Here is a 15,692-nt window from a genome sequence, read left to right as displayed (position 1 = left end):
ACCTAGAAGGAATATCCAGGGAGCACATTAACTCTCTTTACTAAAAGAATACTGATTCACCCATTTGTATGTTGTAAACCAAAGCTTGGACACTTTTCCATAGTGTGGAAGATGTCACTTGATATCCCTGAATATGGGCTAACAGCTCTGGGCTTAATTGCTACTGTCTTCGTGCTCACACAGAATATCTAGTTCTGTTGATTATGAAGTGTTTTCAAGATGCTCAGCAACTGCACAAAGACACTTGATTATAAAAATCAAGGAAACTATTCCAAAACTATAAATAATAGTAAAATGGACCATCTCTGCCTTGTACCAATGAGGTAGAGATTAGCTGGGATAAGTTTGCACATTTCAAAGATCAATAGATCTTGATACTTCCAAGGTTTATCCTTTCAGTGGGGCTATTTTTATACTTATTGTAATATAACTTTACAAGGCTTAGAAGGGGACTATAAGAAAACTATATTAAGCAGAGAATAGGAATACCTCTATCTTTTTCCTATGTGTCAGCCCTACTCTGAAACTGGAGTGCCCCTTGACATCTTGAAGTTTCAATCCTAATATGTATTTGTATGTCATATGAACTGTTTGGCCCAATGTTATACTCAGAATGAGTTCTCCTTGAGAAGTTCTTGATTGAATGGAGCCTGGTTCAGATGCTTGTGATGCCAGATGGCATTTAGACATTTTCTGTTACTTTCTTTATCTCCTTTTCTAGTTATTTTCAGATTCTTCTTAGAAATTCAGCAGATACAGCCATAGTAATATGGGTCACCGGCAATTTTTTCAAGTGTTTGGATACAAAACAATTTCAACGACCTAAAGATATGCTCATAAAATACCATTGATCAATAATATCATGATGAAATCAAGAATGTAAAACTATTTCCTGGATGAGTCTGTTCATTTGCAAATTTGCAAACCAGTCCCATTTTCTACCCTACTGTTACTGCCCCATCAAAACCCAGAGAATCAGCTCAGAGCTCTCCTTGCTGAGGGATTATCACTGATTGGCCCAAGGTTGGAGTCTGACTTAAGGGCGTCAATTATATTTTCTCTCTTTTTTTTTTCTATTTCTATTTTGTTTAAAAACTGTGATGTTTAGGGGCACCTGGATGGCTCAGTTGGTTCAGCATCCCACTCTTTGATTTCGGCTCAGGTCATGATCTTGGGGTGGTGAGATCGAGCCCCGCGTCGGACTCCAAGCTCAGCGGGGAGTCTACTTGAAATTCTCTCTCTCTCCCTCTACCCCTCCCCTCACCCTCATGCTCTCTCTCTCAAATAAATAAATCCTTTAAAAAAATGTTATATTCTCCTGTATATAGAGTAAAATCTTTTTTTTAAATGTACAATTCTATAAATGTTGACAAATGCATACAGCCTTTTCACTACAACCACAATCAGGACACAGAACATTTTCCTCATGCTAAAAAAACTTTGTAGTGCTACCCCTTTGCAGTCAAACAATGTCCTCACCCCAAACTCCTGGCAACCAGTCCTGTTTTTCATTCCTACAGCTTCACCTTTCTGAGCATGCTATAATAACTGGAATCATATACTATGTCACCTTTGAATCTGGCTTATATTACTTAGCTTAATGTATTCAAGATTCATTCGCCTTGTTGTATGTATCAGTAGTTCATTTCTTTTTATTACTAAGTATAGCATTCCATTGTATGGATATACCATTGTTTCTTCACGCATTCCCAGTTGTAGGACATTTGGGTTGCTTCCAGTTTCAGGACATTATGAATAAAGCTGCTATAAACATTTTAGTGGAGGTTGTTTTTGTTTGTTTGTTTGTTTTTCACTTGGGTAATAAATACGTAGAATTTCTGCATCATATGGGAAGTGGATATTTAACTTCATAAGAAACTGACCAACTGTTTTCCAAAGTAGCTGTGTCTTCAAAACTTTGGTCCATATTTTAATTAGGTTGTTTGTTTTCTTACCAATGAGTTTTGGGAAGTGGTTGTATAATCTGGATACAAGTCTTTGTTGGTCTGAGTTTTGCAGATATTTTCTTCCAGTGTATGGTTTGTCTTTTCAATCTCTGAAGAGTATCTTTTGTAGAGCGAACATTTTTCATATTGATGAAAGTCCCAATTTATCAATTCATTTTCTTTTATGGATTGTGCTTTTGGTGTCATACCCAAGAAATCTTTGCCTAAGCCAAAATCACAAAGATCTTCTCCCAGTCGGCTCTACATTTTTTGCCAAAGGCACCCTGCCCCTACTGTGGTCACCTCCTGTAACAATCTCCACACTCACTCCAAGCTACTTCTGGGTCCTGCTTTGCCATGGGGAACCAAGGACAGCTCCAGAGAGATCAACCTTAGGACCCCCCTTGGCCTGAGCATGCTGTACCACCAGTTACTTTGCTGTGGCTTCCTCTCTGACGGGTCTGAGGTAGCCAGCCTGGCAACCTTCTCCCACACCCCCAAAATGAGCATCAGAAGGAGGAGGTGGGCCATAATCCCATTGTTGTTAACTTCACTTCTCTAACTCACCCCAGGGCACAGTCTGATCCCTTCTCTGTCCTGCTTCTCATTCCTTCTCCTTTCCCTTAAACCAGATAGGGCTGGAAGAGAGCCATGTTCTTGTGTGGTCCTCCGCTGAGCAACTCCTTATGACCTATGACTGTCAATTGCAGCAAAATCCTATTTTTGAAGGTCAAAAGTTCAGTATGTTCTCACTTTTTCCTGTCTGCTTTTATGGCAGATGGATAGGTGGATGCCTCTGCACAAGACCAAGGTCAAGCACTTAGAGAAACAAAAGAAACCACATCAAACTGTTTTAAACAATTATCACCCCCACACCCTCCTTGGCCCCTGCCCTTCCCCACACATTCATGCACAAACACAAGTCTGAACAGACCCGCCCTTCTAACTCCCAACTGAAAGCCTATCACAGCACAGACTTCCATCCAAAACCACAAATCCACTCCTACCAAAGTCTTGAAATATTATGTCTTCATTGAAAGTATCTTGAAAAGGAGACAAAGGGAGAATTATACTCCATGACACAGAAGGAAACTTCCTCAATCTCTTCATGGGCCAGTTTCTCAAGATTTGGCATCATGGCTACTCTTTCTTATCTCCCTTGTTCCTCAAATTGTAGGCAATGCTATGTTGCTTCATGGCTTTCATCTCACTTTTACCCCCATTACCCTCTTCTCAATGTCAGACCTCCCCTCCCCTGCCCCCACAGCTGGTTTCAAACTGTTTAAAGTGTAACTCTGAATGCTCTCTCATGCAAATCCACACCGCCATCCTTGGCTCCTCCTCCCCATCCTCGGCTCCTCCCCATCCTCGGCTCCCACTAACTCAATTAGCGCATTAAGGGCCAGGAGCCCAACACAGGAGTCTTCTTTAGACAGTTGAGGAAGGACAGAAAGCTCATGTGTTAACATGTTAAAATATTTGCCCAGCTACACACACGTACATACACATATAGAAAATGCCTAAAGAAAATACACAGAGGTATCGATTGTGGTCTTCTCTGGATGGTAGGATTAGAGTTGATTATTTTCTTCATACTTTCTGGAATTTTCATAAAATTCAATGTTGTGTATTTATTCCTTCCACAATAAGAAAAAAATCATCAAAGTTAATATCTCTAAAACTTGGCTGAAGTCTTACTTCCTTCCAGAAACCTCATCTATTCACTTCCCCCACCACAACCCCTGTATTTATTAAACACTCAACTACTATTTAATGAGTACTAGTTATATAGCGGTCTCTGGGCTCAGTGTGTGGATACAAGGCCCAACAAGTTCAATACATAGCATATTTAAAATATTTAGAAATCTTTATAGGCCAGGTAATAACTACTCTTGACACTTGAATAACATGGGTTTGAAAGGCACTTCTCTTCTCACACATGGATTTTTTTTTCTTTCACAGCGTAGTACTGTCAATGTATTCTCTTCCTTTTAATTTTCTGAATATTCTTTCCTTGAGCTCAGTTTATTGTAAGAATACAGCATATAATACACATAAGATACAGACCCTGTGTTAATGCAGTGTTTATGTTACTGGTAAGACTTCGGGTCAACGGTAAGCAGTGGCAGGGTGGGGGAGATGCCTCTAACTGCCTCATTGTTCAAGGGTTAACTGTACACAGAAGGGACCCATCCAAAGTGCCGGATCATGTCTAGAGATCTCTACTCTGCCTTAGTTGCTGATTTTGTGAGGAAAGACTGAGGCGTCTGGGGCAGAATGGACATTGTGAGGTCATTCAACAACTGGAACAGAAGTATAAGAACTAGAACAGTTGTCCCAGTGTGTGCCCGCTGCATTTCAGCCCTGCTCCCATGGCCTGCTCTCACAGTGAGGTAGTAGTTACTACATGGGGTGGCCATGGTGACAAAAGGAGAGTGATGGAGATGTAAGACCCCTCAACATTTAGATGCCATTTCCCCTTTTCCCCAGAGATCCCTATGAGTAGATGCACCACAGTCCTTATCCTAGCATAAAGTAGTCATCGATTAACTTGCATATCTCTTCCCACCAAATTCCAAGGTTCCTTAGAGTGCTGAATATGCATTTTTCATTTATAAATAAATATATTTAATAAGTATTTATTAATAAATATTTATATACTAAAATTATTTATTTATAAATAAGTTATATTTAATAAATATAATTCATTGTATTTAATATAAATACTTTTTTCTAAAATTTATTTTTATTTCTTATAAATAATAAATTACTTATTTAGGTACCTACCTAGCACAACTAGGCACTCAAACATTTGTTGAATAAATGAGTGAACTTTTAAGATTAGGACTCCCTAACCATGAAAAGGGAAACAGTTCTGCCCAATGGGGTCCTCTGAGGAATAACCCAAAGGGTTCTGTAAGAAATAGTTGCCAGGGCGCCTGGGTGTCTCAATCGGTTTAAGTGTCCGACTCTTGATTTCGGCTCAGGTTATGATTTCAGGGTCCTGAGATCGAGCCCCATGTCAGGCTCCATGCTCAGTGTGGAGTCTGCTTGTCCCTCTCCTTTTGCTCCTTCCCCTACTCTCTCTCTCTCAAGTAAATAAATAATTTTTTTTTTTAAAGAAACATTTACTAAGATACAGTATTCTAGTTGGTATTTGCTTGGGAATGAGAAATGGTGCTAAGATATGGTCTGTCAGAAGATCACAGTACAGCAGAGAGAGAATCAGGGAAGAAGTCAGGGGAGCAGGGAAGGGGGAAACAAAGCAAAAGGATTGCTGATTATCATGTACAGAACCACCATTCCACTTCAAAGCCAGAGCCAAGATCCAGGGGTGACCCTGTTGGAACACACACAGGCACGTACACGTGTCCCAAAGACAGATGAAGCTGAGTTTTAAGTTCTCAGTACAATACTGAAGTCTCAGGTACTCAACTGGATGGAGTAAAAGCAGATCTGACACATACAGGAAGCCCCGCTGCCCACGTGACCTTTCAACTTCACTTAGGGCAGGGTGGGGGACAACTGCACAGAGGAGCTAACAAAGCCCCACACTCCTGGGGTTGGTGCAAGGGCTCCCTATCTCTTTGTGTGCTTTCTGTCCTCAATGTCTTGCACAGCCCAGGACAGCCATACCTTTGAGTGCTCTGAAATGTCTGTTTATGTGTCCTGCTTCCCAGAACCTTCCTCCTGGGAGGGGAGCACCCTCATTAAAATGTATGAAAACTGCTGGATTCCATAACGGAAGCCCTTCCCACTAAGGTCCTGGCATTTCTCAGTGTGTATCTAAGAAGTGTTCTTTAGAAAGTCTGCCTATTCTGGTTTCCAATTTGGATGGCTATGTTCCATCTGTTAGAAGGCTAATGTTGCGATCAAGCTTGGATCACAACCTCCCTGAAATGAATTGAAACCAGTCGATGGACCACTCTTGTGAGTCACTTGGCACCCCTTCACTCGCATGGATTTTCGTTCAGAGCACTTTGAAGTTTCAAAAGAAAATCAACATTTTTTGTTTCTTACTGGGGTGGGGAGAGGGAGTAAAAGCAAAAAGACCAGTCACGTCTCTAAATCTAGTATCACTTTACTGTCAAAGATCACCAAGTCCAATTAAGTGGGCACTCCCTCGTTGTCTTAATCAATATCTAATTCCCTAAAGGATTTGCAGCAGAAAAAAATATATGAATAAAAATTAGATGGTAAGACACGTGAGGAAAGTGCCTCCTTGAAATTCTCTAACAGCTCCACTAACGCTTTCCTCCTTCTCTTCCTCTCTTTTTGGACTCTTCTTCTGTCCTCTGTTCTTCTTCATCCTAACTCTATGTATGCATCCTTAAGACTCTGGAATCTTGGATTTATCATCTGTATGGGCTCTGTACCACCTTTTACCAAAATCTATGTGGATCTCCCACACCACTCTGGTCAATGCTACCATTTGTCTTCCCTATTCCTTTCCTCCCTGTATACTGAGGAAGTGAGAAGTTATTTTCTTCAGTATTTACCCTTATACAGAAGGGAGACTTACATTTCTGGCTTTCCATAGAAAGGCCAAAACTAACTTTAGCTGCCTTCACTAAAATTGAACATAACCCTTCAAAACCATACTTGAACAACCATACAAAAATCTCCCCTCTTCTCTAAAGAGATCCCTTTGCCCCAGGCCTCAAGAGGCAAAGTCTTATTTCACTTCCCAAACTCCTCGGGGCCTCCCCAAGCCCTGGTGATTACATTCAGTGCTCCAAATGTGGACTAGTCACATGAATTTCTATCTCTTCACTGCTCTATGACCATCGTATGCTTTTGAGGGCTACCTGTTTCCCAGACCCAACTGCCAGGTACATCTTCCTCACATCCTCAGACACACTGACAGCAAGCAGCTCAGGAGCCAGAAATGTCTCCCTCCCACCAGTAACATCAAATCCCAAACCAGCTTTTACAGCTGTCTTTTCTCATCAATCCTGCGCCATAGTTGAAGTCCCTAAATCTACCCAGGGCTCTATGGGGTCCAATGCTTAACCCCACAGTCAAGCTTAGGCTTACCTCCCTCTCTCTGGGAGCACCCTCCTTCCATTTGCCTATCCATCAAAACATTTCTGTTCTTCAAGCACCAAATTCTCGGGAAGCTTTTCCAAGGCAACCGTATCTCAGACTGTTTCCTTTTCTCTGAATCCCTTCATCCTCACCACCTGTGTCACACATCACCCTTGTTCATATTATGTCAATGTAGTCCCAGTCTCAAATCTCACACTATTAGATACGCAAGCATGCACATATTATATAGGTCTTCTAACCGCAAATCAGAGCCCCCATTGTGCCTGCACAAATGGCACACTTTGAGTTGACTCTCTGAGTCCACCTGCCAGCTCCTATGGGGTCCGGATGATCGTTAAAAACAATGCTTCTCCACACCCGAGACTTGTCCTATTGAAGGTGTAGGAGATGAAATAGTTCACCAACCTAGCATTAAACAACACTACCTCACATAGCGAGGAAGTTATTCTATTTTCAGTGGTCTCTCAATCCTTCCAAATCAATCAAAGAGAAATTTTTAGTTTGGTTCCAGAAAACCCTTCCCACTTTTCTAAAACCAATATCTCCCTTTTGAGAAAAAAAGAATAGGCCTCACACTCAGATCCTTTTTAGCCCCGAAAATCTAAAAAACCATTGTGTTGTCTTCAGTTTTTGTGTTAAGTCTCCTACTTAAGACATGTGATACCCTGGTTCCTTTTATAATACGTTTATTCAAATAAAAAAGAAAATCAATAAACCCCCTTTTCTTTTTTTAATTTAGCAAATTTTGGAAAGGTGAATCCACAGATGACTCAGGTATGGGAAATACTGCTCTAAGAGATACTCTGGCTAAAATTCTTTATCTCTAAACCCTGCTGATCACCTTTGGCCAAGAACATCATCATCAGTGGCTCAAAGGTGGGCAGGTTAGTACCAGCTCTGGAGGGAATGGGGGAACAGAAAAGAAATGGTCTGGGCAGTGAACCTGAAAAAAAAAGACCTGACCATCATCAATACACAAGTGCTTCATCAACCCCCTCCAGTACCAAGGCAAGCTTCCCATGACTGTCATCACTGACTCACCCTCTGTGAGTCAAACCACACTTGAACAACAATACAAAAATCTCCCCTCTTCTCTGAAGAGATCCCTTTGCCCCACTGACTGCCCTCCTCTGACTTGCCTCCAAACATACCCCAATTTCCCCCAAGACACTCAGTAGCAGAAGGGGCAGGCCATGAGACTCATTCCAGACCCAACAGCACCCAATGCCCAGAACCTCCCTTTTCCTAAACATGACTCAACTTATCCAGGCTCTTTATTTCCATTTATCTTTGAGCTACCTAGAAGATGGACATGACAGCCACGATTTGGCACACTTAAATGTTAGCTGAAACTCAGGTACGTTCCTGGTCTGAGGAATCCCTGAGGAATTCACACCAGAGAAATCCCATGACACATTAACAAGAATGTACCTAAGAAATAATTATACTGAAATTCCTTTGTTATCTATTAATATCAATTGCCAGGCACTCTATCAGCGTGGGGATAGATAAGTGAGCCTGATCTTTCACTTCTTGCACACTAAGAGATAAGATGAAACAAGAGATTCCCATTTGGGCAGAAACAGGCTCTTGTTTTTGTGGTCAACAAAATCGTGCACTGGGTAAGTCCTGTTTATCGATCAACCAGCATCCAGGAGAGATTAATGGCTGAAGTTAGAATTCCAAGAGATTGATTCCAACCAGAACTGGTAGAGGAAAAACATAACAGAAGCAGAGTGAAAGACTGTACCAAATGTGAGGCATGGCATCCTCAAGGAGCAAGGTGAAATCCAGACGTTAATGAGGATTATGGCCAGAAGGCCAGGAAGGACGCCATCCACGCTAAGTGCCTTCAGGTCAAGATTATAGGAGCTAAGACAAAATACCATAAATCATTTCAACAATTGCAAAAGAAGGTGATTATATAATGCATTTTTGATGATCTAATAAATACATACAGATTTATCAAAATTAGTACAGACTAATTCTTCAAACTGACCTCTTAGACTTTGCATTTGTGGAGGACTCCAGGTGGTCCCTAAGATTATAAGGCCAGGAGACTCCATGGCTGTAATCCTGTCTGGTGTGGTCTCCCAAAGACCTGGGTAAACCCAATGACATTAGCAAACAGCCAGGAAAGAAGTGGACTAACTAACCAGCTACTGTGACAGTTTTTATATTTTCAATAAAAACTGGGCACTCAGGTCTTTAGGGAAAAAATAGTCACATACCACATGTGAATATGTTACAGATAAATCAAAATCTAACTTATTTAAGGCAATGGAAACTTTTCTTCATTACCCACAAAGCTGCATTACAACAACTTCTAAACTTGGATTGATTGCACTCAAATATCACACATATTAGGAAAAAAGTACATATTAATAGTAATGAGCACAACAAAGAGACATATTGGCAGTTGCTCACATGACTTACCAAGTATATCCCAAATCTTAAGATAAGCTCTCTATTTTGAATGTCCTCCTTCATAAAAAGAATCACGCCAGAGTTCTAAGCTCCCAAGATCTGATTTAGCAAATATCACTTAAATGAGGCTGTTCTCTATTTCCATAAAGTTTATAATGAAGAACTTTATATTCATATTGATGGCAATAACCATGCCACCAGGCAACAGACACAGACATCCAAGCGTACCCATGATTACAACCCACCAAGGCTGAGCCTTTGTCTTTTTTTATGTATTTGCAGACGTATTTAACGCAACATTGATGCGTTCAGATTTCACAATTGTCAATTTCAGAGTTGGAAGTTACCTTGAAGATGCCGTTTCCTGCAAAGTCAAGATCCAATAAAGTTTGGGTTCACACTTCCTAGCTAAGTAGGCTACATATTAACCAGTATATAACTTTGAGCAAAGTCCTTAGCCTTCCTGAGCTTCCGTAGGAACAGCACAGCCAGCTGGGGCCCGCCCGTAGGGCTCTTGGGAGGAGGGGGGCTCGGGGGCGCCTGGCACAGCGCGTGGGTGTCACCCACGTGGGCCGCCCTCAGCAGCCTTATCAACAACAGCTGCATTGAAGCCCGGGAGGGGAAAACAGCCACTCGACCAACTTCGAACAGTTGGTAAAGGGGGAGAATCAGGGCTTCAATCAGGTTTCCTGCATTTTCATCCGGGGCTATTTCCACTTAACCACCGCTGCCCCTGAGGTGTCATCTCGTTTTTTTGCGATCACGTTTGCAAGAGATGGATGAGCGTGCTAATCCTGCAGCTTCTGCTCGCCTTCCTCTGGACTTTGCACGGAAGCCACAGGAACTGCGTGTGATGGGAGATGAAATCGCATTTGAACGGGGTCTTTAGAGAAATTCCTCTTCTGTTCCATTACTTTAATTATGACACGGCTAAAGAGACTCTGAGAAATTTCCAGCCTGGCAACATCTGCCCCCCGAGACACGCAGGGCTGACGGTGGCTCCGAATCACACCCGTGGTCAGGTGGCAGGCAGGGCAGGGGCACGGGCACACAAACAAGTTTTTGTTCAGGATACCTCAAAGAGCCAGCCAAGTGGCAAATATGGACATCTGTGCTAGACTGTGGCTGTCCTGTTTTTTTAGTCTAATCTGTCAAGATAACCATTTCCCCATTCTCTTAAACAAACACAGACTTCCTTGTTTAAACACTGTAACAGTTCTAACAGAACACACAGCTTTTAATCATTCTGTGCTAAGTACACTGGCAAGAGTCTGAGAAAAGAATCAAAACATCTTAAATGTAAACTGGCTGATTTTGCTGCTTTGCAAATCCCAGGAAACAGGAGAGAGAAACCTGAAGTTGCAGATAAAAGGAGAGGAGCAGGGGAAGCAAGAGTGAGTTTTTTAAATGATAATTGAATTAGAAATGCAATCCTGAATCCACTTCAGCTTCTAAAGAAGAAAAAGAAAAAGAAATGGGGTCAGGTTTTAGTTTTTCTTCTGCAAAAAGCTTCAAGTTGAGCAAATGTAAGTTCAAGTTCAGCAAATGTGAGTTCATGGCTCCAACTATTTTGTATACATTTATAAAGGCAATAGTATGCGCTTGAGGAGGATGCTATTCTCGGGGAAAACTATTTAAAGGGGAGCGAGGTTGCATCACCACGGACTCAACTCCCTCTTGAAAGCCTGTTAGTCGAAAGCTCTGTCACAGCACATTCTTTTCGTTGATGCGGTGTTCTAGGTCATTTCCTAATATTTGAGAACAGAAACGTGAAGGGTGGGGGGAGACCTTCGCTGTGGAATGAGCAAGAATATTGACAGTGCTCAAGTTTAGGATGTGCTTCAGCCTCACTACTCAGCATTTCACTTGCAAAATATCCAAATTCACTCTGAAATGAGAAGAAGATAAAACTTACACAGAACGCTGATTCGTTTCCCAGAAAAAAATGGTGGCCAAATAATCCAACCCTCCATTGCCCAAGCTCACGGGTGGTTCAAGGACAAGCGTGGAGATCTGGGGTCCATATTCTGGTTCAGTGACCTAATCTTATGACCTTAAATGAGTTAATAAACCCCTCAGATTCTTAAGCATTTTTTTTTTACCTGTGAAATGGGGATAAAAATAGTTTACAGAGTACTTCGGAAGATGAAAGGAGCTCGATTCGCAATGGTAAGTGCTTAATAAAGTTAGCAATCGTTAAGTCAAGTGTCCACTGATACCTACCATAACTGGATAATGTTCTGACTGACATAAAATTCAAGTTAATATAGCTCACATGTAACATCTGGATTTCCAACTTTACAAAATTAGAAAACAATTTAACACAAATACCAAGCCTGTTTAAGAAACAGAATGCTCTGAGTATCGGTCCCGTGTGTAATTCCTTATGGAGAAAGCAGCCAGAAGTTGTGACAGTTGTCCCAGCCATCCCAACACAGCGGACTGGGCCACATTCCCTGCACACAGGCGGGGCCCCAGTCTCGAGGCTCTGGCATGTCGTTCCCTTGCAGACTGTGGTCTGACCCGCAGATGGCTGGAGAACACTAGAAGGTTGGGATCTGCTGACCCATCACATCTTCCCCTTGAATGACAAAGCCAGTCTTGATGAGAATGGTGGCAGCAAAGGCCAACAGAAGCTGACTGATTGATGGTTATTTGGTCATGATGGAAAAATCCTGAACTTGGGGAGCACCAGAGACCTGGGCTGAGGACACAAAGAGACTAAGACATCAGAGATGAAAATTCTGGTTCTCCACCAGCCTTGATTGTGTGTAAAGGAGACTTTTAAACTCATTCTGTATTTCCTCACGAATCCTTACAATACCCTAATTGAAATAACCTGAATATATATTGGCTACTTTTCAACCTGAAAAGTCTTTTTTTTTTTTTTTAAGATTTTATTTATTTATCTGACGGAGAGAGACACAGCAAGAGAGGGAACACAAGCAGGGGGAGTGGGAGAGGGAGAAGCAGGCTTCCCGCAGAGCAGGGAGCCCGACGCGGGGCTCGATCCCAGGACCCTGAGCCCAAGGCAGACAATTAACGACTGAGCCATCCAGGCACCCCTCAACCTGAAAAGTCTTAACGGCATCAGTTTATCTTTGATGATCCAGGAGGCACCTAAAGATCTCAAAACACTTGAGGGTCACAGTGATTCACATCAGTTCCCATAGGAGCATAGATATCCAGTTACTTCCTCTTGGGATTTTATTTCTGTATTCTAATAGCTGCTATTACATGGTGGATGACAATAATTAGGGCCTGTTAAGCTCAACCTACATAGCTTAATTAAGCAAATATGAACACTAAATGCAATACTACAGGCCTACTACACATAAGACACACTGCTAAACGTTGTAAGCGACTAACAAATGAATAAGAGGTCTTCCTGTCCTCAAAAATATTAGAACTTCAGAGGTACAGATCTGTGATTCAGCAGTCTTGCACAATTCACAGCACTGTTGAATCACAGACCTGCACCTCTGAAACAAATAATACAATATATGTTAAAAAAAAAAAAAAAGAAGAAGAAGAAGATAGCAGGAGGGGAAGAATGAAGGGGCGGAAATCGGAGGGGGAGATGAACCATGAGAGATGATGGACTCTGAAAAAGAAACTGAGGGTTCTAGAGGGGAGGGGGGTGGGAGGATGGGTTAGCCTGGTGATGGGTATTAAAGAGGGCACGTTCTGCATGGAGCACTGGGTGTTATGCACAAACAATGAATCACGGAACACTACATCAAAAACTAATGATGTAATGTACGGTGATTAACATAACAATAAAAATTTTAAAAAAATATTAGAACTTCATGGGATTTGACAAGTTCATAAGTACTATGAGAGAGAAAATGATAAATGCTTTAAGAGAATAGAAAAACTTTAACCGTGCTCCAGGAAACTCCATAAGGTGTTCATTTGCTTGGTGGTGGTAACCATTTTGCCATATACATGAATACCAAATCATTGCACTGTACACTTCAAATGTATACAATTTTTGTCAATTACATCTCAAGAAAGATGAAAAAATTGCAAAAATGCAATTGAATAGGTAAGGTAAATCATTTGCTGAAATAAACTTTTTTAAACATTGATTTATTTCAGAGAGAGAGAGAGTGGGGGGGGGAAGGGCAGAGGGACAGACTCTCCAGCAGACTCCCCACTGAGCACGGAGCCTGACCTGGGGCTTGATCCCACGACACCGAGATCATCACCTGTGCCAAAATCAAGAGTCAGATGCTCAACCAACCCCACCACCCAGGCTCCCCTCACTGAAATAAATTTTTAAGAACAACAACAACAACAGAAATGTGGCAATGGTTGAGCTGGAAGAAATGACATGTACTCGGGAGGGGAAGCATTCCAGGAATCAGGGAACACTGAGGGAGGGCAAGACCGCAAACACCTTGACGTCCAAGTATAACTTTGAAGGAAAGTGGAAGCCGTGACGGGAACAGGAACAGGAGAGAGCATGAACGAAGACAGAGAAGATTATTTGGGGAACGGCAAGTATCACTGAATGACTGGTGTGCAGAGAACTTGTAATAAGAGATAAACACGGAGGTAAGTTAGGGGCCAGGGAAGGAAGGCCTTGAAATGTCAGGATAAAGCACTCAGAATTTATTTTGTAAGTAATGCTGTCTAGAGAGGTTTTTGAGCAGGGAGCGATATAATCAGCTGATGCTGGGTCTGACACATGCTTCCACACCTGAATAACTTTTCTATAAAAATATGACTTTATCAAAATATCTTTATGAATAAAATTGCACATACCTATAAAACGTGAATAAGCAACAGAAACACAATAAAGACTAAGAATTTAAATAGTATAACATCCAGGCATAATGGAGTCTCCGATTTGCCTTATCAGAGAGAGATGTCAATTTTCTCTCCTAATAATCACTTCAAGCTGATTCCTGCAACCAATATTCTTTTTTTTTTTTTTCACAGAGCATACGACAGACTGGTACTATTTGTCAGGCTCTTTCCTGAGGCTGCAGCATGAGGCAGACATAAAGAATGTGAGCTAGTCTGCACAGAAACTGAAATTTTCATCCGTAATTGCTGCAGTATAAATTGGCACGGCCCTCTTGGAGAGCAATTTGGCATGTGTATTAAGAGCTATGGTATGTTCATATCCATTGACCCAGTCTACCCACTCCTGGGTCTCTAGTCTAAGAACATTTTTAAAAATAGAAAGTGGTATGGATTAATACGATTATCATTGTGTTTTTTTATACTTGTGAAAGATAATAAAGAGAAACTTAAATTTTTTTTAAGTAGGAAGAATTCTTGGGGCGCCTGAGTGGCTCAGTCGGTTAAGCATCTGCCTTCGGCTCAGGTCGTGATCCTGGGGTCCTGGAATTGAGCCCCACTTCAGGCTCCCTGCTCAGTGGAGAGCCTGCTTCTCCCTCTCCCTCTGCCCCCCCCGACTCATGTACACTCTTGCTCTCTCGCTCTCTCTCTCACGCTCTATCTCAAATAAATAAAATCTTAAAAAAGAAAAGTAGGAAGAACTCCTAAATAAACAATAGACCATGTGCTTCATGAACTATTATACAGGTATTTTAAATCATAGTTATAAAAATTATGTAGGAACATGCAACAATGTTTCTGGGTTAAAAAAAAAAAATCGGACCCAAAACATACACCACAATGACAAATTATGAAAAAAAAACTTCCTATAAAAAAGACTGGACAACAATAGATAAATAATAACAGTAATAATAATAATAATAATAACACCAATTGTGAGGATAAGTTTATTAAAGGAGATGTGTGTTATTCCTCTGTTTTGTCTTCCAAAATGCTCATAGGTTGTTATAATTACCCAATAGTAAAGGAAGGAAAGGATAAAAAACAGAGCTCTAAAAGGAAGCCAGCGGTACCTTTAAGACGGCATGGGAAGTAAGAAGCGATTGGCCCTGAGTGGTTTCCTCCCTGACAGATCCCACAGGGGCTCCATGTGCTGACCAATGGTGGGGTTCCCAGAAGACCTAAAGCTGCCAGAGCCACATGGCAGAGAATGAGAAATGGATTCCTTGATGAATTTGTCCTCTTGGGTCCCTGCATGATGGTGCAGTAAGAAGGGAAGAGAGAACGGGAAGAAGGATGTATGACATTTCACTGAGTTGTAGCTCTAATATACAGATCATCAAATAACACCCTCCACCTTCTGGTCTCGAATGCTTATAGAGAAAACGGTTTCCTTCTTCTTCCTCCCTTGGGAATGAGAAATGCAAGGTTCAGAAATAGAATACTGTGAATACAATC

General features: G+C 41.5%; 1 long non-coding RNA gene across 1 annotated transcript in view; it reads right to left on the bottom strand.

The window, feature by feature from the left end:
* Window positions 1-9,908, bottom strand: part of LOC118522898 (uncharacterized) — a 650,767-nt gene extending 640,859 nt beyond the window's left edge. The window contains exon 1 of the long non-coding RNA XR_013445856.1: window positions 9,770-9,908. This is a non-coding gene — a long non-coding RNA (uncharacterized LOC118522898). The remainder of the gene's footprint in view (window positions 1-9,769) is intronic.
* Window positions 9,909-15,692: the final 5,784 nt, after the last annotated feature.

The sequence above is a fragment of the Halichoerus grypus genome, chromosome 2 (genome assembly GCF_964656455.1).
Source record: "Halichoerus grypus chromosome 2, mHalGry1.hap1.1, whole genome shotgun sequence".
In the NCBI taxonomy this organism is placed as follows: Eukaryota; Metazoa; Chordata; class Mammalia; order Carnivora; family Phocidae; genus Halichoerus; species Halichoerus grypus.
This window is presented reverse-complemented; position numbering and strand designations above follow the sequence as displayed.